This window comes from Polypterus senegalus, chromosome 6 (genome assembly GCF_016835505.1).
Source record: "Polypterus senegalus isolate Bchr_013 chromosome 6, ASM1683550v1, whole genome shotgun sequence".
Taxonomy (NCBI): Eukaryota; Metazoa; Chordata; class Cladistia; order Polypteriformes; family Polypteridae; genus Polypterus; species Polypterus senegalus.
The window spans coordinates 120,029,008-120,054,413 of NC_053159.1; the positions used below are offsets into that span (position 1 = coordinate 120,029,008).

At 37.2% G+C, this 25,406-nt stretch overlaps 1 protein-coding gene and 1 long non-coding RNA gene across 2 annotated transcripts in view; one reads left to right on the forward strand and one right to left on the reverse strand.

The window, feature by feature from the left end:
- On the reverse strand, positions 1 to 23,884 carry LOC120531518. Its single transcript, XR_005634116.1, has 3 exons — positions 23,828 to 23,884; positions 16,913 to 17,018; positions 1 to 1,308 (listed from the first exon to the last, which is right to left on the reverse strand). It is a non-coding gene; the product is annotated as an uncharacterized LOC120531518 (long non-coding RNA).
- caln1 (calneuron 1) overlaps positions 23,875 to 25,406 on the forward strand; it is a 323,053-nt gene continuing 321,521 nt past the window's right edge. The window contains exon 1 of the mRNA XM_039756994.1: positions 23,875 to 24,353. The gene's annotated coding sequence lies outside the window, so the exon portion shown is untranslated. The remainder of the gene's footprint in view (positions 24,354 to 25,406) is intronic.

Here is a 25,406-nt window from a genome sequence, read left to right on the forward strand (position 1 = left end):
TTGTCTGCGCGATTTTGACGCCGCGTTTTAATCTACGCTATTTTGTCGCCGCTTATATGTCTATCGCGCAAATGTCGGGTCACATCTTCTGGGCAGGTTTGTTAAGTTCCTGGCCTGTTCCTTGTCTTACTTTGTGAAGACTCAATTTCATGACAAACTGGGGTTGATCTGGTCTACATCACTAACCTATTGAGCACAGTGCTATCCTACTCTGCCACAGAATAAATAAAGCTAGGGGCATATTTGCTGGACAGTAAACTCTACTCTTTAAAACTTACACAAATCAGTGGATTAACTTAAACCCACAGGAAATATCTGGTGATACAAATAGTGTGCATAAATGTAGACATCTTCTGGAGTATTGCTCAGTTTGCAATTGGTCTTGTACAAAAGAGGAATTAGTGTGTGCAAGAAAGGGTGAAGTAAGACAAGCAAGGACAATTGAAAAACTGAGCAGCACACAGAACATTGCAGTTAAGAGATACTGTGAGGTGGTGGAGTAGCTCAGAGGCAAATACAAAGGGCTAATATTGCAGATGTAATTTGAATGATGTCGTCAATTGTGAGACTGGATTGGCAGCGACTCCAGGCAATGCTGAGTAGATCAATTATGCAAATAGAGAACATTGCCAGCAATTCATTGAGACTGCATGAAGTCCACTCAGTAGTCACTGAGGAGCACAACATATTAAGAATTATGGCCACTATGGCTGGGATACTTAATAGAGACAAATTCTGAATGAAACAACATTACAAGGTCTCCTTAGAAAGAAAAAGCAAAAGCGTGAAGATGTGACACAAGACTAATATATGTACAGTTAGGCCCTTTTCTTACAGCAAAGAAAACACCTGCATATTGGTGGGATATTTTAAAACATGTTTTATTAATTTATTAATTTCTTTCTGACTATAGGTGGCAGGAGCTTACATTTTACTCCATGTACAAGTTTATGGGAATGAATTCTGCTACAAACTTTTGCTACAGACTCTTTCAAGGGAAGAACCTCATGGCTGATGCTAATAAAGTAGAGAGAAACGTAAAAAAAAGTGTTGGGGTCCCAGATGGGATAACCTATTTAATTCAGCAAAGATTTGAAACAAAAAATTAAAGGCTTTGTAAAAATAAAAAAAGGAAAAATAATACCTTCTGTTTCTAAAGTTAGCCTCGGATCATGACAACTATGCATCCTTGGACATTTTCCACTGACCTTCCTGTGTCGGGGTGTTGTATAAATGAAGGTCTAGAAGGAGCTTATTCAGGAAGGAGCAGAAGTGATATCAAGTGGCTGGGGTGGCACTTCCTCTTGCCTGAGAACGAGAACAGAAATGTTACTGTGGGCAGATGTACAGTGCCCTTTTCAAACAAGTGTCCACTGAGCTTGTCCACGGAGTCACCAAACTCACAAGGTTGACACTGGTGAACAGAGGTCAGACATGTCTGCTTTATCATCAAATGGAATACGAGTGCTTCCTATCACTCCTGTCTAATTATTCAGAGGTTTGCAACCAAGACATGAATGATTATAAAATGACTTCTGCCATTCTTTTGTTTCCTTAATCCAGTGTAAGTGTTATTTTTTACACAGAAGTGAAAAGTTTATGATAACTGTCCACAAGTCCAGATGGCCCCTCTGAGATACAGTAGTAGTTGTGACGTTAATGAGAACATATGACCAATAGAAACAAACAGATCGAATGTGGTCTACCTAGCACTTGTGCTGTCTTTTTTTAACATGATCTTGATTTTATAGATACTTCACATCGTGATACTGTATGATCCATTTTTAATCTCTGTATATCTAGGATCACTGAAAAAAGACAATGTAGATAAAAGTAAAATCAGGTTTCTTTGGTTCTGAATAATCATGGCCTTAAGTGATGATCTTTCTGCATTGGCTATCCTCATTAAAATCATGTTATCAAAAATTAATAACTGCTTATGTTATGATAATAAATTTTCTTATAGTATGACCGAATGGCAAAGGCATATGTTCTGTCAGTTTATTGATCGCTCTACTTAGTATTTATTGGCCTATTGTGTAATGACTAGCTATGTTTGAGTGAGGTCCTCTGATGTGTATTTTATGGTTTTATAATTTCAGTTTAATTTGGTCATGAAAATGTATTGCTTGTATTGTATTGTGCTTCTTTAGGGATGTGCATTAACTGGGTCAAAAGATCACAATTCCATTTGAATAAATATCAAATAAATTCCATTCATTATTATAATCTATCTATCTATCTATCTATCTATCTATCTATCTATCTATCTATCTATCTATCTATCTATCTATCTATCTACAGTGGTGTGTAAAACTATTTGCCCCCTTCCTGATTTCTTATTCTTTTGCATGTTTGTCACACAAAATGTTTCTGATCGTCAAACACATTTAACCATTAGTCAAATATAACACAAGTAAACACAAAATGCAGTTTTTAAATGATGGTTTTTACTATTTAGGGAGAAAAAAAAATCCAAACCTACATGGCCCTGAGTGAAAAGTAATTGCCCACTGAACCTAATAACTGGTTGGGCCACCCTTAGCAGCAATAACTGCAATCAAGCGTTTGCGATAACTTGCTCTGGAGGAATTTTGGCCCACTCATCTTTGCAGAATTGTTGTAATTCAGCTTTATTTGAGGGTTTTCTAGCATGAACCGCCTTTTTAAGGTCATGCCATAGCATCTCAATTGGATTCAGGTCAGGACTGACTAGGCCACTCCAAAGTCTTCATTTTGTTTTTCTTCAGCCATTCAGAGGTAGATTTGCTGGTGTGTTTTGGGTCATTGTCCTGTTGCAGCACCCAAGATCGCTTCAGCTTGAGTTGACAAACAGATGGCTGGACATTCTCCTTCAGGATTTTTTGGTAGACAGCAGAATTCATGGTTCCATCTATCACAGCAAGCCTTCCAGGTCCTGAAGCAGCAAAACAACCCCAGACCATCACACTACCACCACCATATTTTACTGTTGGTATGATGTTCTTTTTTTGAAATGCTGTGTTCCTTTTATGCCAGATGTAACGGGACATTTGCCTTCCAAAAAGTTCAACTTTTGTCTCATCAGTCCACAAGGTATTTTCCCCAAAGTCTTGGCAATCATTGAGATGTTTTTTTAGCAAAATTGAGACGAGCCCTAATGTTCTTTTTGCTTAACAGTGGTTTGCATCTTGGAAATCTGACATGCAGGCCGTTTTTGCCCAGTCTCTTTCTTATGGTGGAGTCGTGAACACTGACCTTAATTGAGGCAAGTGAGGCCTGCAGTTCTTTAGACGTTGTCCTGGGGTCTTTTGTGACCTCTCGGATGAGTCGTCTCTGCGCTCCTGGGGTAATTTTGGTCGGCCGGCGACTCCTGGGAAGGTTCACCACTGTTCCATGTTTTTGCCATTTGTGGATAATGGCTCTCACTGTGGTTCGCTGGAGTCCCAAAGCTTTACAAATGGCTTTATAACCTTTACCAGACTGATAGATCTCAATTACTTCTGTTCTCATTTGTTCCTGAATTTCTTTGGATCTTGGCATGATGTCTAGCTTTTGAGGTGCTTTTGGTCTACTTCTCTGTGTCAGGCAGCTCCTATTTAAGTGATTTCTTGATTGAAACAGGTGTGGGAGTAATCAGGCCTGGGGGTGGCTACGGAAATTGAACTCAGGTGTGATACACCACAGTTAGGTTATTTTTAACAAGGGGCAATTACTTTTTCACACAGGGCCATGTAGGTTTCTCCCTAAATAATAAAAACCATCATTTAAAAACTGCATTTTGTGTTTACTTGTGTTATATTTGACTAATGGTTAAATGTGTTTGATGATCAGAAACATTTTGTGTGACAAACATGCAAAAGAATAAGAAATCAGGAAGGGGGCAAATAGTTTTTCACACCACTGTATCTATCTATCTATCTATCTATCTATCTATCTATCTATCTATCTATCATATAGTACCTTTAATAGAAGATACCTATCCAAAACATTTTACATGATATTCTTATCCCAGATTGCATTCATTTAAGGTCATACAGTACCAATTCCAATCCATAGTGATTGTTTTAATGCTTGTTGCTTATTTTATTTCTTTTTTCAATTATCTTTTGCCAAGTACCCATAAAATTTATTGCAGTTCATAGTTATTATCAGTTATGACTAAATACTTTTGCATCTTAGACCTCAACTCTAGATTTTCATTGTGGTAAAACTGTCAAATGGAAGCAAGACTTAAGTGGCCTACTTCTCAAGGATAGACATTGCAGTTACATCATAATGCATAATTTCCTGTTGACAAGGAAGGCAGATTTGACAGATTATATTTCCAGGTTGCACGATTACATCTCCAGATGGGAATGTGCCCTCAATTCCAAAGGAATAAATAGTAATATGTTGAATTTAACCTTTTGAAATTTGTAGTTCATTCAACCAGGAAAAATACTTGTGAAAGTAGGTGTTTTGTGATCAATGTTGTCAATGTTCTCTAAGAACATGAACAAATTTTGCTCCTCATTACAACAGCCTAGCCAAGAATGTCAGCCAAGACAGAGACCTCTGTGCCAATACTAGGATAATGCCACTCCATTGTTTACTAGTTGACTAGGAACTGTCGACTGGCAGAGACTCCAAACATTGTTTGGTTACAGATCTCAGCAAGCCAACTTGAACCAAAAATGCCAAGGCCACATGCTGACCAGACATGTAAGTAAGAATTTCACTGTACTCCGCACACATGACAATACCACTACTTCAAGAGGAGTGCCACAACTGCACTGCATTCTGCACACTGTTGTATTATTTTCTATGATGTATCGTGCTCGGTATGTTTTTCTGCACTGCACATACTGTATTATGTTTTTATGTATTGTTGTCAAATACCCCCTTTAATTTAATAGCGATATATTTGTTTCTCAGCTTAATAAAAGAAAATTTAAATATCAAAAATCCTGTTGCAAACATTAAAAATGAAAAAATACAAGTTGACCACAATGAGTTGCAGCTGAGGGTTGAACCCGCAGTTCCACTCCTTTGCCTCAAGAGCCCTGTGCCCCGTTGTTGCTGGGTTTTAGTTGCTCTTCCCTCACTTCTGTATGTATAGCCCATGATTTTCTTATTATATTAACACCTCTTTTGTCTGCAGCTCATTAGCATAATGAGATTGACTGCCGGCAGCAGCGCAATATTCTCTATTTTTGGCTCTGTGCTTTATCTTTCTGCAGATTTGCACAAGTCAATCATAGAGAATATTCAGGCAAGTGTTTGCTGCTTTTAATCCAAAAATGTGGTGTCACGTCTGACTAAAGTTTTATGTAAATTAAAGGTCATGCAAGACCTTCAAAATCCCAGAGCAATTACTATTGAATGCTGTGGTGCCCCCAGGTGGCCCAGGGAACTGTCTTTATTTTAGGAAGCTACTTCTTTCATGCTTTATTTTTTTCCCCCTGATGTCTGCAAAAGGGATTTTATGGATTAAGGCAAGTTGTTCTTCCCAGTTACACATGAGCCTTCCGAGAATTATGGCACGCCTGGAAGATTTTGAATTTTAATCAGCTTTCTTGACAATGGGTTGCACATTGTCACTTTTTGTAAGGCATATTTAAGATTCTTCTTTTGTTCCATTTAAGTATAATTTTCATTCCTATTCTAATCAGCTATTTCTTTTAGATTTATTCTTAAGGGGTTTTCTTTGTGACCCCACCAGGTACACCAATCAGTGGCTTTCCAGTTGATCACCAAATTCTCAATCTTATCTAGAGTTCCTCATGATAGTGATTGCTATGAAAGATGCAGCAGACTGTTGAGTTGACTCTATGGCTGACAGAGATCTGTGCAAGACATAAAGAGGAGAATACTTCAGAAAATCTACACAAGAACTGATTCATAAGCTTTAAAGTGCTTAATGTCACTTCATATAGAAGACTTACTGAAAGAGTATCTGATTCAGAGGGCCTCACCTGGAGGATCTAGAGTGACGCTTGACTGGACTTTATCAGACTCGATTTTGATTTGATTTTGCCATCAAATTACAAAAAACACAATTTTTCTGATTTTAAGTATCAGAATATACGTTTAGACAAAATAGGGTATTCAGGCCAAAATGGCATGCCAACTTTCTTTTTTATTTTTTGACCAAATATTATTAAAGCAGAGAAATGTAAACAGATAACCAGTAACAACCAGAAAGACCAAATAAGAATATCCTCTCTGACAGAGGTGCCCACCTTCTGCAAATGTAAACGGCATGCCAGTTTCTACTTAACTTCCACCAAGTTAAGTATTACCCCTGTGTGCTACATTCAACTACATTTCTTGGTAACCTGTTCAATGTTTTTACAGTTTTTGTGTAGAAATATTTTCTAACATCTAGCAGGGTTTGTTTCCTGCCTTGCACCCTGTGTTGGCTGGGATTGGCTCTAGCAGACCCCTGTGACCCTGTAGTCAGGATATAGCAGGTTGGATAATGGATGGATGGATGAGCAAATTTTAATCTTGCTCATTTTTCATTTATGCCTTTGTGTCATTGTTGAAAAGATGTCATGTTATTTTCTCACCAACAATCCAGAACATGACTGCGGGGGGAGCTGGAGTTTATCCCAGGTAGCATAGGGCACAAGGCAGGAGACATATGCTGGACAGGGCACCAGTCCATTGTGGGGTCAACACACACACCAGACATGCCAATTTAGTGTTACCGATCTACCCAACCTGCATGTCTTTGGACATTGGAACCACCTGGAGGAAACCCACACAGACATGAGGAGGACAAGCAAATTTCATACAGGAAGGACCCAGGACATGAACACTGGACTCCTTACTCCAAAGCAGCAGTGCTACAACTGTGCCACCACTGTTGAACAACATGTTATAAAATAAGCTGTTAGTAGTTGTACCCATTGCCATTTTAAACACTTCCTAGGCATGTTTCTTCTCTTAGATTTAATTTGCTTAGAATAAAAAGAGCCAGCTCTTAAAATCTTTTGTCCTAGTTCAAAGCCCTAGAATAAGTCAAGTAGCTCTTGTGTGGCCTTCCTGTAACTCTACTTATTAGAATAGGGAGAATAAAATTATGTGAAGTACTGCAGTTATGGTTTCATATACTTAGCATCCATCATGCAGCTGTTTATATGCCAGTTTATAATTAAGCAAATACAAAATAAGTGCTTCTGCAAGTAAACACCGCCCTCTCCATCAGTCAGGATTTGACAGGGCACCTTTGGTGGAAATTAATCTTTTGGAATAGTCTGTAATGGCTTGCACATTTAGACACTTCAATATTTGCAAAATTACTCAGACATCCTGTCTCACATCCTTGGTTGAATTAGGAGAGGAAATTCGGCTTCTTTTATTTTGGAAGTTTTGGAACATTGTCATTTTCCCATATGAATTTTCTCAAAAGACCATAGTGTATTTCAGATTAGAGCAAGGCTTCCTTCTAAATATCCTGGGACCTTTCTACTTCTGTTTAGACTTCCACTGTGACTTTACAAGCCTTTCAAACCCTGAAAGGAACTTCAAGACATTTACTTAATATCATCTATTAGGCTTTAGCTCCTGTGCCACTTGAGTGTTTGGACTTACATAAAAATATGGTGGACAGTGATGGACAGTTGTGGCATAATCAGAATATGAGAATTTGGAAAGTAAGTTGAAATGAATGAAAGATAAACAAACATTAAAGAAACAAGAGAGTTAGGCAAAGCAGAGTTAAGAAAAAAAACACAGCACAAGGAACTCGGAAAAATATTTGAAAAGGTGAAATTGAGAGCTAAGAGCAAAGCTCCAAAAGTGAACATGAACAAAATGGATTCACAAGCTTATGAACTGGGCTAAATTGCAAATGGGTTTTGAGATGAGCGAAATCTACTGAAGAAACATGAAAGGCAAATTGCTCAAAGGACAAAGGTAGTAGTACTAGTATATATTACATGTATGGAGCAAAGTGAAATTGTTACTTGTATGTCTAACCAACATGTAATATGTCACCACTCTCAGAAGCCATGATAAACAAGACTAATAAAATACTCCTTTTCATTTTGTTTAATTGGAAACTTAAGACAAATTATTTGTAGGACACTGAGCTATAAAGCTTAAAACTACATTTTTGTATGAATCTTTGACTACAGCTGTTAAAGGAAAAAAGCAACCAGAATGGTTACCAGAATATAGTCCTTCATAAGATTCTATGTCAATCAACCATATATACACCCTTGTGCCTCCTCCAGACTGCTGAAAGGCTGAAGAGCAGGAAGACACTGGGAGTGTTGCAAGAAAGTACAGGGAGTGACACTGTTACAAGCAACCTTCCCCATCCAGAAAAGTGGGGCAGCGTGGGCTCCTATTATAATACTGTATATCTGTTACAGACTAAGGTGAAATGCATATTTTTATTATATCAAATACACTCATTTGAAAATGAAACATGCAAACACACACATGACTGCAAATGTCTTTATTTTGTACCGACTGACATTTGAACTTCACAGTCTTTACACACTCACAGTGACATATCATTTGAATGATTTCTTTTCATTTGATTTTGTTCTTGGATAGACGCCAAATTGTTTTGTTACTGTGAATGTGAAGTACAAATATCATTTTCAAATTAAGACATGGAATATAAAATAAACACCTTCACAAAATGACAAAACAAGTGCACTTTTATTCAAAATTAAAAGTGAATAAAAAAATTGTTCTTATGATGTTGCTGAAATGCCAAATATCTTTTCCAAATAAAGATGTTTTCATGTATGTGTGTGTTTCACATGTAAGCAATCATATTGGATATAATAAATACATTTTTGTTGTGTAACAGTCTGTATATGGTTGTTAGTTGCGAAAGTTAATGCTAAACGGCAATTTAGGTTTGTGTGCCGGTTGACGTCACAGAAACGTGATTATCAAAAAAGTAAAAACTCACATTCAAGCTGTTATAATTGATATAATAAACACAAACATTTACTTTGTGTCTACAAGACCTAACATTTCTTGTTTCATCGCACATTTACACTGATCATTGTAGACATGAAACACACATGAAATGTATGCATTTCAAATGATGATATATCATTACTAATATATCTCCTTACAAGTCTTTGCCATATAAAATGTTCAATGCAGACTCTCAGCTGTAAGTGAGAGGATTCAAGCTGGTGGTGCTAAACAGACAGTGGAAAAGTGTCAGGAGGAACAAATGGCTGGCTGAATGGGGAAGGGCCAGTGCAAGTTCTGTGCTGTTAATTGACACAATTGCAAAACAAAGTCAGTTATTGGCAGGCAGCTGCTGTGCTGATAAGGACAAACGATTTTCTTTGCATATGTTTGGGGAAAGTAGGCTTTTCATGGAGTAACAAGAATGACGAAAAGACATTATAAAGGTTTGGCGCAGCCACCTGTATAATATATCCTGGCTGCAAAAAGGTATTTTTCAAGAGATGTTTACAAGACAGAGTCTTGAGGTGCCGGGACCGGAAGTGACGTCGTCAGAGACACCAGAACAGGAAGTGATGTCACTGGAGGCACCGGAACCCTGTGGTATTTCCCGAGAATGGTCTGCAAGGGATTGAGAGGGACAGTTGGTGCACCCTGCCGCCCCCTGGTTGGACATGGAATTGCCATTATTCAGGCCCTTTAGTTGACTCCTACTCACACGCGTGTGACAATGGAGAATGAAAATTTTCGCACGCTTTGGGGTTTCTAGCATTAACAGAACACTCTATTCATTGTGCCGAGGCCTATAGAACAGACTTTAACTGCCATCTGTACAGACAGTCCCTAAGTAATGAGGGAAGAGGATTGGAATTATCTTTCTTCAAATCTTTGGTACAACTAAATTGCACATCAAGGTCCAAATCTTACATCTGACAAGAGTCACTCTGTATATCCAGATCTAAACACTCTTGGGTTCTACCAGACACCGATTAGACTAAACTAGTAAGCAAGATATGGCTCGAGGTTCACACCACTATGTTCAATAAAGATTATTAGACTAAGGAAAAGTAAAAAGCGGCAGCTCTAATGCTGCTAGTCTCACAGACACACACAATGTAATGTCAAAAAGGTGAGTAATGCTGAGAGAACAACAAAAACACCTCTAAACTGTTGTACTCTGAGGTTTTGTAAATGTTTCTATGCTTGGGTCCCTTGTAAGTCATTTAACAAAACATGAAACAAAATTATGTAGTAACCAAAAATTGAATTGTGACCAATGAGAAAGATTTCATTATTTTACGAAGAACCAGCAAGAAACTGGTTGAGAGAGGCACAAGATAAGTGCCCTTGTGTTTTCTTGTATGTTTAGTGTTGTTTTTAGTTGATGTAGTTACATAGTCCACAGATGCTCATTAACAGGAACCTACATCATGTAAGATCTTTTTCACCTTCAATAAACTCCTGTAACAAACAATATTTAAAATAATGGATACTTTTTAGGAAATTAAATAAAAATGTGAAATGTAAAACCCTCTTTAATAGGTTTGTAGGTGTGTTCAGATTTAACCATATTCCAGATCAGGCACCAAAACATTTTGCCTTCTAACATTGGTTCAAGTTGATATTGACTTGCCCTTCATTAAATCCGCTGCTCCTGTATGATTCCCTGAATGTTTTTAGGTTTCTTATTGCAATGATAACCATGGGTAATGAGGAGCTAATAAACAATATATGGGATCTTAATTGCAAATTAGGAGAGGGATAGAAAAGGATTCTGAAGCAGCACATTCAACATCATGGAACAATGTGAAGGCCATTATTAAGAAACAAAAAAAATGGCACCACCAAGACACCCATAGATCAAGACTTCCCTCCATAAATGATGACCAGGCGAGGAGAAAACTCATTAAGAAGGTTATCAAAGAGAAAAAGGAAAGCTTAAGTGTCCACAAATGAGAAAGAAGGCTATTTAAATACATCAAAATTTCACACATGGTAAAATATGAAAAAATCTAAAAAGGAGAATGCTCTTTTTTTTGACAATGAGGTCAGTAAATCATGATCACTCTCTTTTCATTCCTGCCAAGATTAGAAGCTACTATAATTTTTAATAGAATCTGTTATCTTAACCTGAATTGATTTAAATGAGTTCAGGAAATGTACAGTATAGAAAAAATGACTGATGTTACCTTATTCTCTAAATAACATCGTCTATCCCTGAGTTATATCAATCTCTTTGCTTATGGGTGACCTATCTACTTTTCTTTCTTCTTTATATTGCAGACAAGAGATTTAAGTATTTCTTGCAATATATCAGGTCTACTGTTTATCAAAAATTGCTTGACTTGAATCTCATGAATGGTAAGCATCAGATTTATTTTATAAATAGCCCTATCGATTAAATTCAATGTACTGATGTAATTGTTTTCCTTATCTTGTTTCATGTATTCAGCTTTAGTTATGATATACAATGAATAAAATAAACAAAGTATTAAGCAGAACTGCACTGAAATTGACTAATTCATTTGATATCATTCACTTGTGTACAGTTACCTGGATGTTTAGCTAAATCCGGAAGTACAACTGAAAACCTACCTTTTCTCACACATATACTAAAACGGAGGTGAAAATTATTCTGTGTTCTACGGAGATTCATCAAATTAAATTCAAGGTTAGTGCAGCATTACCTTTGAAGTGCTAAAAATAAAGTAATGCTAACTAAGAAAATGTTATTGTAACAAACTGAAATTTAGAGAAACACCAGCAATAATTTGCACTCACTTAACTTTTGTGGCTTCTGCTCTGGTGAACTACTGCAGTATGGAGGCATCAACTGTAAGAGATAATGAATGCCAACTCTTCTCTCTTGCTTTCTACAACTATACTTCCTGCTTAAACTCTCCCAGATTGATAGCATTGTATTTACCATGCTACAGTTCACTTGCTTCATTTTTTGTGTTTCCACAGTACATTGTCCTCTCTTCATGATGTCAGGACATTCACAAATGTCCCAAAGTTCTTTCATTACAACATTCTTGTATCTACTTTTGGATGGCCCCGGGCAGTGGTGAGCAATGCTGCCTCACAGCTCAGTAGTTCTGGGTGTAATTCCTAATCCAGTGTCTAGCTGTTTGGATTCTGTTTGCTCGCATTTTGTCCTCATCTCCTAGGTGTTATCTGTGTAGTTTATTTTCCTCTCACATCCCAAAGATTCACAGTTTAGATTACTTGGTGACTCTGAATTAATCTGTGTGAGTGTGTTTGCAATCCGTGATGGATTGTCCTCCTCTATAAGGTTCAGAGTTGACTGCTGTCTTGCATTTGATGCTCCTGGAACAGACTCAGGTTCAATAAAATCCTGCAATGTAAATAGCAAGTTTAAAAAAAAATCAATGGATGGGTGCAAACAGTTATAATTTCAAGGTACTAATGAGTTTCTTAGTATTATACTACACTGTAACTTTGTTTGTCCACAAAAACAAACAAACAAATATTTGGGTATTGTTTGATGTGTATGACACTATATAAAATTAATTGATGATTTTGAAGAACACTGATCTATAGCTGTAGCTTCAACTAGTATTACATTTTAAGAATGCTTTATTGCAATACTCAGTATCAAGCACAGCTAATTGGTATAATTTTTAATCTGTTATTCTATTAGCATTTTTGGAAATTGAAGATATTTGGCATCCTTATACAGTATTAAAAGCAACTGTATAAATAACAAATGCAAATCTCTGTGTGTGGATTAATTTAAAAATTGCATAACAGGGCAACCATAACAGGTTTAGGAATACCTTTTTTGCTTTGACTACTACAAGCATACATGCCAATCATGAATTTACTGAATCCTAATTCCTACTGAAACCTATTTTATATTTTAAGGTCTCAAGAAACCAGAGACAATTCTGAGAGCACTGGCCGCAAGGAGCAGGAGCCAAACTTGGAGGGGACTGGCAGTTCATCACAGGTACACTTATGTACACACTCACATTCATGTTTTCGCTTAGTCCATGGAATCTTTCAAAAACAATTCTATTTGGTAATACTTCTAAAAGTTGTAGTCAATAACACTGCATCTGTAAGGCAGTTGATACACATTTTGTCTGTTCATTTGGTAAAATAATACATAAACAAAAAATATTACATAACCATTTTTTTAGAAACTTACAGTACCTGTAAAATGTATTCACTCTTTTTGAAGTGTTCACATTTATGAAACACTGAATCACAGTGGATTTAATGTGGCTTTTTTTTAGTACTGATGAACAGAAAAACACTCTTTACTGTCAAAGTGAAAATGGATCATTGTAATGTGAGCTAGATTAATTACAAATAGAAAAAACATAATTTCTCACATAAGTATTCACCACCTATAATATGACCCACCTAAATCATCACAGGTTCAGCCAATTGCCTTTAGAAGTTCCATCGCTAGTTCAATGGAGGTCACCTTTCTGTGGTTTCAATTGATTGTAGTACAATTGCCCCTGTATGTGGAAGGTCCAACTTGTGGTGAGTCAATATAATAGCTTAATCTACACATCCATCCATCCATCCATCCATTACACTTGCTTATCCAAAACAGGGTTATGGGAAAGCTGGAGCCTATCCTAGCAAGCGTTAGGTACAAGGCAGGAGCAATCCCTTTGCAGGGTCCCAGTCCAACACATTGTGAACACACATGCACACCACTGCCAATTTACCATCTGTCCACCTAACCTGCATGTCTTTGGACTGTGAAAGGAAATCTATGTGGACATAAGGATAACTCATAGCCATACAGAGAGTAGTCTGGACTGGAACCAGGCCAGGCCTACCCTAAACAGCAAAGATAAAAGAGCATACCAAGCAACTCTGTGAAAAGGTGATTGAAAAGCACAAGTCAGGTAATGGGTAAATGTATAAAAATTGCAAGAAGAGGAGTAGCTTTGTGGTGGCCAAATAATGCTGTGGGGATGCTCCTCTGCAGCAGCTCCAGGAAGGCTTTTGAAGATGGGAGGTAAAATGAAGGCAGCAAAAAATAAAGAAGTCCTGTAAGACTAGCAAAGCAAAGCTACACAGGAATGGCTTAGAAACAACCATGTTAATATCCTGGAGTGGCTAAATCAGAGTTCAGATATCAATCAAATTGTGAAATTGTGGCTGGACTTGAAAATGGATGTTCACTCATAATCCCAATGCATTCTGAAAGAGCTTGAGTAGCTTCGCAAAGAAGATATGCAAAGCTGACAGAGTCCTGTCCACACATTCTCAATAGTGCATCTACTCATTTTTTTTCTTTCAATATTTGTAATTAATTTAAACCACTTTGCAAAGGTCTGCTTTCACTTTGACATTAAAGAGTCTTTTTCTGTTGATCAAAGCCAAAAAAAGACACATTGAATTTGCTGAGATTCACTGTTGTATAACAATAACGTGAAAACTTCCAAAAGGGTGAATACTTTTCTTAGGCACCTACATTAAAGTGTTGTGTAGCTGTGTTTTTTTTTTTTTACTAATTTTCTCTCTCTAAAAAATGTATATAACTTAACTCCTTAAATTAGTAGGCTACTTCCATTATATTCAATTAATTATTGTATAACATTCTTCACAAAGCCTATCATAAGCACACTAACCTCAGAGCACGTACATATATTTACCACTATAATAGTACAACAGTAAAGTACTAAACCTAGCAAAATGTGCAACTTAAACACAAAATGCCATAATAAGCAAATAAAAAACAGAAATTAATATCATGCCAATATAAATGTCTGTTAACATAAGAAGAGATACTGGCAGCTGACAACATAGGGGATGAAAACAACTAACAGCTTTCTAGAAGAAACTAAACCTGTGGGTGCCCACTGTCATTTACAAACTGGAAAGTCACAGATTAGGTGACCTAGGCCTTCTTATCTTATGCATTCTGCAACATCCTAAGTTTGCGATAAGTTCACAACTGTATACAATAATACTGTATAATAATATAAGACGGTCTAGTGCTGAGTGATTTACATGAGGATCATGGTTCACTTACTTAATTATGGTGAATGAAATATTATACTGTATTTAAGGATATAACTACAAAACAAACCCACTATAAAGTAAAACATGTACTGAAACCAAGAATTTGTTTTCTGTTGGCAACACCTTTGCTGCATTTCTACCTTTAAGGATGCCATCAGAGGTTTGATTTGCCTTTTTGCATCAAACACACGATTGTCTAATACAGTGATTTAAATGCAAATTTAGGCAATGTGCTTTAACAAGGAAACACAAGCAGCATGACCAGATAAACATAGAAGCTCTGTAAAATTACCAGTCAATTTATTTTTCTAGCCTGTAGTAAAGTGACTTATGCTTTATTGTAAATTATTGATACATATTTTGTTAAATGATTACACTGGCAGAGAACCTTCCCACGGGCATTGAATAAGAAAGAAAGGGATGTTACTTTGCACTCAGACAGCCTAGAGTTACAAGCCCTATCATCAATCTTAAGAAAGCAGTGAATAAAGGAATAAGCTAATTCAAATAAATATTGAGAGACTGTCTTCCATAAAGAGACCAAATGTCCAAGTAAAATTTAGTTGGATAGGTGTACTCTGCTTAGAATGTCACAAGGCATTCAATTTATATTACAACATCACAATGGTCTGAAAGATCGAAAACTACTGTATCATCCACTGCTTGAGTAACAGATGTACTGCACCTTACCAAACAAGGCAACAAAGCCACATTTTTTATGAGAAAAGCAGAAATAGACATTTACCTTTTTCATGTAAAATGACTGCCAATTTTTGTGCCCTATCACAAAATCAGGATTTTAACTCTTTTTTTAAAGCTATAAGGCAGCAGTGTGGCAATGCACTACCATTCTACCCAATACTAAATGCTTTTGTCTTATGTGATCTTTCGGCTGGGAAGACCATACTCATACTTCAAGAACCACCTGAAGGTCTTGGAATTCACCATCAAAACACTGAAATCAAACAACTAAGAATATAGTATGTATTCATGTTATGCAGTGTCTGTACACAATCTTTCATGAGGAATATATCCTAACTACAGGGTCACGGGGGTCTGCTGGAGCCAATCCCAGCCAACACAGGGCGCAAGGCAGGAAAGAAATCCCAGGCAGGGTGTCAGCCCACCACAGGGCGCACACGCACACCCACACACCAAGTACAATTTAGAATCGCCAATGCACCTAACCTGCATGTGGACTGTGGGAGGAAACCAGAGTACCCGGAGGAAACCCACGCAGACACGGGGAGAACATGCAAACTCCACACAGGGAGGACCCGGGAAGTGAACGTGGGTCTCCTAACTGTGTGGCAGCAGTGCTACCCACTGCCCCACCGTGCCACCCAAATAGAATTCCAATTAGTCTAAATATGAACCATAGGATGTGTTTTTGATAAAAAGTGTTTGTTCAATGGAAAGTCAGTCACACCTTTAGAGCACAAACTCCTAACATCAGCTTCAAAGGTACTTTATCTTGAGCCATGTAAAGAAGAAATGTGTCCCACCACATACAGATGGCTACACAAACCTAGGTGAAAATGCAGACCTGTACAAGAAAAAAGAACTTTAGGGTCATTGCCAGGAAAGATAACATTTACAAAATATTTAATAAAGTCTGAATTCCAATAAAGAGTATGATGTAGTTGTTGAGGCACTGGTCGTTAAACCCTAAGACTGTCTGTGCAGTTTGGTCATGTCTATGACACTGCATGTTCCTGATTGTGTCACTTAACCTGCTTATGCTCCATCAGTAAATAAATCTGCAACTACTGCAACATGTCCTGACCTTTAAAGTTGTTCTGGTTATAGACATCAGCCAAATATAAAACAATAAATAAATTATAATAAAAACTGGCCAAGGTCAAATAGCACAAAAGGACACAACACAGCACAGGTAAACTTTCCAGTAACATTAGACCAAAACAGAATCCAAAAAGGCAAACAGAAGGCCATAAAACACTAGACAAAAACAAGGGGAAGAGTTTACCTGACGGCTTTGACTGCACAGGGCACACTGCAAAGCTCTTTCACTCCAGATTGTTCTTTATTTCCCATACTCCTCTTATCATTTGACTGCAGTGGGATTAGAACTGCTAGGAGAAAGAAAGAGATAGAAATGGCCAGTGCAAACTGCAGGAAAAAGAAGTCACAGACTCAAGACACCACTGCGACATACTGTACACACACATACAAACTATTTGCCCACGATTCTTTTCTGTGAATAAACCATGTTATAGGTGTCCAATTTTTTTTCTTTATTTACACACAATGTGAGACTATTTATCATAATGCATTTTTACAGGCACCCAAAACTAGCAGTGTGGGGAAGTGTTTAAGGCATTGGACTTCAAGCCCTGAGCTTGTGGGTTCAAATCCTGTTACTGACACTGTGTGACCCTGAGCAAGTCGCTTGTCCTACCTGTACTCCAATTGGAAAACCAAAAAAAATGTAACCAGTTGTATCATAAATGTTTTAAGTTGCCGTGGATAAAGATGTCAGCCAAATGAGGAAATACGAAGTAAAATGGACAAGCCTTTAGAACCTCACCACAGCAAATTCACTATAATCTAACTTGGCATATTTCAGGTGCTGCTTCACACATACTAACTAAGTAGACGCTGCTCAGTATGTCCCTAAATCTTACAATGCATATGATGCTGGTACCTGGGGGTTGCTGAAATATCATACATAGATATTCATAAAAACATACATGTAAAATACTGGAATAACCTTAACAAGTACCAAACTCAGGGCTGTACCACTAACTTGCACTTAATATTTTTGGTATAGGTCATTTAAACACACTTTTAATATTTTGCCTTTCTTCTATAAGGATGGTGCAACAATCCATAAAGTACATTTTGTAGGATGAGAAAATAATATATGCAAATCTAATGTCTGTAATGCATCAAAATACAAAAAGTGTGGGTATAAACAGCAACTGAATATCTGTGTGTTGATGTAAAAAATGTAAACTTTATTCTAACAGTTCTTACAGGCATTTTATCAATCAGCAGAGGGAACCATGGCTCTGACTGAGGAAACAAGTTCAAGCAAAACAACGAGTGAAAACAAATTGATTTCTTCAGGAATCACAGAGACATGCTCCCTCAGCTGCACAACATCCTTGGAAGATGAGGCAAATCTAAAAACAATTGAAAGACATAAAAAGCAGCAACAGGGCTTGGGGCACTGTGAATAGTTATGTACTCTATGATTTGTAAACAAAATGCATAAAAGATATGAAAAAGCTGGAATGTGGCATTTTCGTTGGATTAGGAATAACTTATTTTGTCTTAGAAAATTAATTCAGTGCATTGATACTCCAGTTGTATCCTCCCGCCATGTTAAAATATATATATGTTAATATATTATCTACTGCAGTGGTTCTCAATGTCGGTCCTGGGGACCCCCTGTCACTGTAGGTTTTTGTTCCAACCAGCTTCTGTTTTTAATTGAACTCCTGGGCTAATTAAGTGAGCTGATATTTCCCAAGTTCTGTGTTTAAGGAACAATATATTAATTAGAAAACTAAGTTTGCTAAAAAAACCAAAAAAATCTTAAAATGTACCAAGCAGTTATATAGGAATAATGTATTTTTTTCTTTTTAACAGTATTTTTATCTTGATTTTCATTCTACTTTTCTAGGTGTTCTAATTGTTTAATTAATCCATTATGTACTAATTAGTGTGTCTGACTCTAAAGTAGCTGCAGCCTTTGATTGTTCAGTGTTGTTTGCCTGGGTCTCTGCTCTGCTCGTTTTAAGTTGTCATTATTAAGATACAATGAAAGGGGAAAAACTGCACAGATAAAGGGCAAAGTAAAATTAAATCAACAAAAGAGAGTTAAGCATTTAAATCTATAGCAAAGGCAGAAATATTTATAAATGTCTTATAAATGTAAAAATCATGCCGCTATGCTTTTTTGAATGTCGAATAAAAGAAAAAAAAATACCAGCTAATTAAATGAGATCAGTGCTATCAGGTGTTGTCAGTGATTAGGAATCTGGTTGGAACAAAAACCTACAGCCACAGGGGGTCCCCAGGACCGATGTTGAGAACCCCTGATCTACTGTAATAGCACCATTGGCAAATGCCATCCTGATGAAATTTATTACAAAAGCGAGTAATAAACATGCAACTATGAAAATGAAAAATAAGATCAGGTTGATCAGTCCATCTTTGGACAAATAATTACTCATCTAAACAGAGAAGTATTACATCACAGTACAATTTTGAGGTAATCCACAACCGAAGGGAGGACAACAACACAGTCACAAATATGCCAACATATAAGTAACCTTGAATATCAGTAAATAATGTACTAATCTGAATAAAATGATAGTTATAGGGATTTCCACTAACATTAACAGTTCTGTAATGACCCTAGGGTAAGTTTATCAAAAGGAAATGAAATGCTTTCTATAGGGGTGAACTCAATGTTGGAGTTCATTAGTAAAATAATACATACAGGGAACTGAGTAGGTACACCTATATTTTCTGAAATATTGGGAGATGCATTTGAATACCAACAAAATATGAGCATTTGAGCAAATTTACAAATGTAGATCTTAACTGATGTGCAATTACTTTAATTGAAACTGTGTACACCTTGGAAGGAACAGGGCTCATAATTACATTTCTTTTACTGAAGTGACAACTCAATCAAAATGAAATTAAGGCACCCAAAGGACATAGACTTGTTTAGAAGAGTCAGCCAAGAATGTGGAAGGTATACCTGAATTAGAAGTGTAATAAAAAATTATAAAAGAAGAAATTTTGTATAGCCCAGTGGGTGAATTGTTGAAACAAGGTCCAAATGCTATAGGGAAACACTATTTAAAATGAACAAGAAACCACCCTTTTATTATAGACCCTCAGAGGCTGCTGATGTGGCAACAGTAAAATTGATACATTTAAAAAAATATATAGCAACATTTTACAAACTCTGCCAACTAAAATGGAAAATTACTTGACTTCCAAGATTAAAATCAGGACATAATTTTTGTCCTTCTTGTTCAGTAATGTTAAATGAGCATAAGTCAACAAAGGTAGTCAAATGTAACTTTAGGGTTACTTTGGCTTTGGGATAGAAAATTAATGGATAGTTATAATCAAATTGTGTGCATGTGCGTTGTGAAAACAAAATTGAAGGTGAATGGCATTGCCATCCAGAAACAGAAGCTGTTTCCCTTGAGCAGTAGTATAGCAACAGCCCACCATTTCCATACAAGCATCCAGTCGTCCAGTATGTTTATGGAAAAGAACTTAAGTTAACATACTACTGTAAAGATACTAAAATACTGAACTGTTCTTTCAGTTTCTTATTCTGAGTAAAACAGACTGCAAAGGACAAGAGAAAGTAATTAAAAATATCCATGGATGTGATGTATGGCCATTTCTGTTAGACATCCACCAAGCTGAGATAAATTCATGAATACTGTAATACATAATCTGTGAAATTTTGTTCCCTTACCTACTCTATGTCTAGCTTGCTACTTTTTTAATCTATCTGTGGTCTGAATCCATAATTTTAAACACACAATCTTGGAGGTGATTCCAGGAAAGGTCAGGTCAACTTTGTATAGTGAAATGTATCCTAAGGAGCTTTGCAATTTGAGACACAGTACAATTGTTTTTATATATTTTTCACAATAAGAAGATAGACAGCTTACATGACTTGCTAAAGACTGAAAATTAAGCCATCACCCCTGGGGTTTAAAGTCCAATGGCTTAGACACTAGACCACATTGACTGCTAGATGATACAGGCGTGGGTGTTTTTTTTTTGTGAGAAATGACTTCCATCCACCATCAGCTCGCAGCTCAGATTTGCTGAGAATATAGAGAATAATTTTTCCCCGGTGGTATTCTTCACAGTATTTCATGATTTATTTTATGTAAAATGTTATTTTATATTCTTTCCTGATCTGTACCTTTCAACAATAAAATACCACACGTCTACTAACACCATGGTTTTTGCTATGATATGCAGTCAGAAAAAACATTAAGGAAATCCTAAAGGGCAGCTGAATTGACTTTTGGATACTCAGAATAACCTGCGGTGGGCTGGCACCCTGCCCGGGGTTTGTTTCCTGCCTTGCACCCTGTGTTGGCTGGGATTGGCTCCAGCAGAACCCCGTGACCCTATAGTTAGGATATAGCGGGTTGGATAATGAGATAATCAGAATGACTTTAGCAAATGTCAGATTATGGCAAATTACCTTTGTATAGGTTTGGAATGTGCTTACTTAAGTCTGAAAACAGAAAATATGTACATTATTACCTATCACTGTCTTATCCTGATTTAGCTGTCACATCACCAAAGCTATAATCTTATGAGGGTGTATATGGCTTTTGTGACACAAATGATAAAACATAATAAATGACACAAAGAAATGCATACTATGAGCAAGAGATACTACATTTTTGGCATACAATGTTGCCAGTAGACTGTAAAATCATGAAAGAATTACATTGTGAAATTCAAGATTGGTCAATTCATTTTTTATCAGAAACATTAAATCTATTGCAGCAACTTTGACGGATCTGACACATAAACCGCAGTGTCACAGGGTGAAGCGGAGATCACAGATGGATTGAGCATTTGTCGGTCTGGAGGGGGGTGTATTGCTCAAGCCCAGTGCTGAAATCTCAAAATTTGCTGAGGGAGGCGAGAGAGAATTGTAATACAGCTACTGTATATTAGACAGGGACAACATGCATCTGAAAAAGAAAAAAAAAATGGTGAAACATTAGAATGAAAGTTAAATTACATCATTTTCCCTGCTGAGCAATCATAATATGTGTTGTCTCAGAATCTGCTTAGTGTCTTCTAAAGCTGAAGACCTACTTGTTGGGGCTCCGCCAATAAGGACGTTTAATGCACTCAAGGAACAGGTATCAGAAAACTGCTGCGTACGCTTTTGTTATGTTTCTGTCTACCTAGACTCCATTTCTTTCCTGCAAACTACAACTCTGTATATTTAGTAGTTTAAGTAGATATCATACGGTTAAGAAGTAGGCAGGTCATTTTAACTGAAGGCAGTATGACCGGTTCTTGTGAAATATAATGGTAGTCTCCCACATTTTACAGTACTAACAGGTCAGTAATAGTACTATTTGAAATTCTTTCTAGTTTACCAGAATAAAATAGTGAGTAATAAGAGCAAGCTTCCTGTAGGCAAGGACAAAAAGAAAAGTAAAAGAAAATAAAATTAATGGGTAAGGATAAAAAATAGTTTCTGTTCAGTATATTTAAAAATTAATATAAATTGAATGTAACTGTATTTGTATTCTATTTATTACATTACACAACATTGCATCACAACTCTAAAATCCAGGGTTCTAATTCCATTTCAGACACTGCCCGTGTTTTCCACCCACATCCCAAAGATGTTTGGACTGTGTTAACTAGCAGTTTTGAACTGGTCGTGTGACTGAGTCTGCCCTGTGATAGACTAGTGCCTTTCCAGAAGTAGCTTCTGCTTTGCTCTCAGTGCTGCCGGAATAGTTACCAGCCTCCGGTAATCCTGACCTGGATAAGTGAGTTGGCAAACAGATAGATACAGTACATGTAGACAGAACACATTTTGTACACGGTTTAATAAATAAAACACACTAATCTCATAATCAGGTATTTCAGAGTATATAACCATTAAATATACGTTTTGCATATAAATATTTAAACAAATTGTGTTAACATGAATGCATACATCCATATTACATGTGGCATAGTGGCAAAACAAACAACTCACTACTTGTAGACTTTGATACGGTTATTGATTAAAGCAGTTTGTCATCTGCTCCTCTTCTTGTGTTCATGCAGCCTTTTTCATGTTTACTTATAGATCCTAAAGACAGACTGCTATTAAATTGATAAAATGACTTAAAGCTGACCAATGATAGGTGTTTGTTTAAATCGATCCTTTATGCCTTGCATTTTTTTACATATAAATATGCTTCTGTGACCCTAGGAGAAAGTGGGTATAGAAAAATGGAAGGATAAATACACATTTTGAGCACATCATATTCAGTATATTGCAAAAACCAACTCTATGTATAATAGAAACCCAGATCTTATGTGTCACAGCTTCAAATTGCACATATGAAGGATGCATTTTACAAAACACATCAGTAGTCTGGCATAGTCATAAATATATAACCACTATTGGATAAGCATACTGTACATGCAAATATTAGGCAAACATGCTTGGCCTTCCACAGCTCTGCCCACTAGCACTCTGCCTTTCTCACCACCACCCACCAGCACTGAGCCTTCCTCACCACCCACCAACATGTATCAGATATGCACTCATATTTATTTTACACTGTCGGGCAAATAATATACTGATACATCACTATAAAATGACAGAAAAAATACTGAATGTATTTTGTATTTCAGTTTTTTTTATATAACAATCATAGACAATGAACACATAAAGTATATAAAATGCACAACTTTCAAGTCCCTCCCAAATGCGTTGTCCTAACAAACATAGAGTATTTTATACCATGTTGCTGTCTCATATTTTACGTATACACAACAAAAATATCTACTATAGCTACACGATAATCTGATGAATCCTCCTGCAAGCTGCCTAGAGTGGAATAACATATACATTTCAATAATACAACACATATATTGCCCGCACGTCCCATGCATATGGCAATGACATTAACAAAAGCGCGCTACAAGAGCAGAAGAAACATAAATACACAATAAATGTATTGGGACCACGCTTTATGTCGCTTCGTGTTGTAACCTAATGGTGCGACCTTCGTTTATACATACAGAGAAATGAATGTGTTTGAGATGCCTGTGAAAGCGACGTAAACCAACCGCGAAAGAAAACGCTTTAAAGTGTGGTGCGCGCGCGGGAGGCGCGTGAGCGAGTACCTACCTGCCATCGCGTTGTCGGGCGCGGACTGGTGTGCGCGCTAAAGGAAGGGGCACGCGCTGTATAGCGCCGGAACGGGTTGCGCGCGCAGAGGACAGAAGCGTGGCCACCGAGAGCCATAGTGAGTGGGTCTTCTTCAATGACAGTGGATCTTCCCGGAACGGACCTAAAACAGGGGTCCTTGGTTCTATTTCGTTGACGCCGCGAGGAATTGGTAAAAAGCTGTAAGCCGTGCAAGTTTCCAAGCTTTGAGGATGCTGGTGGACAGCACGAACGCTTTCATTGATTAATGGAGTCCAAAAGCAGAGCAACTCGTGTTCCGCTGGTGCGCTTAGACATGGGGCGTTGAAAATGCCCTCCGTACCTGGACTGACCAGCTGCCATCTAGACAGGAGATCCGCCTAAGGAATGGAACAATAGTCTGAGCTGATAAACGCAGGGTCGCCCAGTCTAGCTCGCACCCCTAACCGCCCGCGCCGTCGGGCTCCCCTCCTCGTGTGCCTTGGGAATCTGTCAGTGAAGAAAAAAGGTAAGTGGTCAGTCTCTCCAGCCGGGATCGCACCTGTTAGAGGCGTTATTCAGTGCGCTTGCTGGACACTGCTAGTGGAGGGCACTAACGGGTTGAACAGCGGATTTCGCGGCTTCCTCTTGTCCAGCGTCACATAACCGCTTTCTTGAGAAGGAAGAGGGGGCACCTGTTCTCAGCGTACTTTGTAAGGGGCGCACGTATTCAGGGTGCCGCGTCCCTTCCTTGGGAAGAGCGGGCATTTCCACTGAAGATATATCTATTCTTGTGTATGGATTTATATATGCAATGTGTACTATCTATCTATCTATCTATCTATCTATCTATCTATCTATCTATCTATCTATCTATCTTGAACCCAAACATACATACATAAAATAATATGGTTCAAGGCGCCAAAATAATAAAGCACATATAGAGAGGACGGAGGGTATAAAATTACAATTCAGCAAGGAATTCAAAGCCCACCTATTTTTATATGCAGTACTAGGAATGTGTGTCTCTGTAACTGCATCTACTGTGGTACTGTATATTATGTAACTATTCCATTTTTGGCAAGTATAAGAATTCATTAAATTGAAAAAAAGAAGGATAACAGTATGCAATGAAATGTAGTTGTATATCACGTAAACAAATGTATTTAGAAAATAGTGATTTATGAAAAATAGCAAACTAATATTGTTTAGTTATTCCCTGTATTGTTGATGTATAATATTTTATATATATATATACACAGAAATGAAAAAAAAATTGCCAAATTAAACATGTATATGTCTTGAACACTTTAAGATTTAGGATGTAATTGCTTTCATGTCAAAGCCAGAATTTATAGCACGGAAGCCTTGAGTGATAGTGTATAATAAACTTTAACCTCTGGTAGGAGAGTATATATCTAACTGTTTGTCATCTGTGTACAAACATAGTAAATTGCTGTAGCTTCATCTGTGAGACAGACAAGAATCCAGATAGTGTGAGCTTATTATTCAATGGTCGTCTGATTTCAAGTGATTACTAACAGAACTCAGCCATTTTATGAGTTATACGCATTGTTCAGAA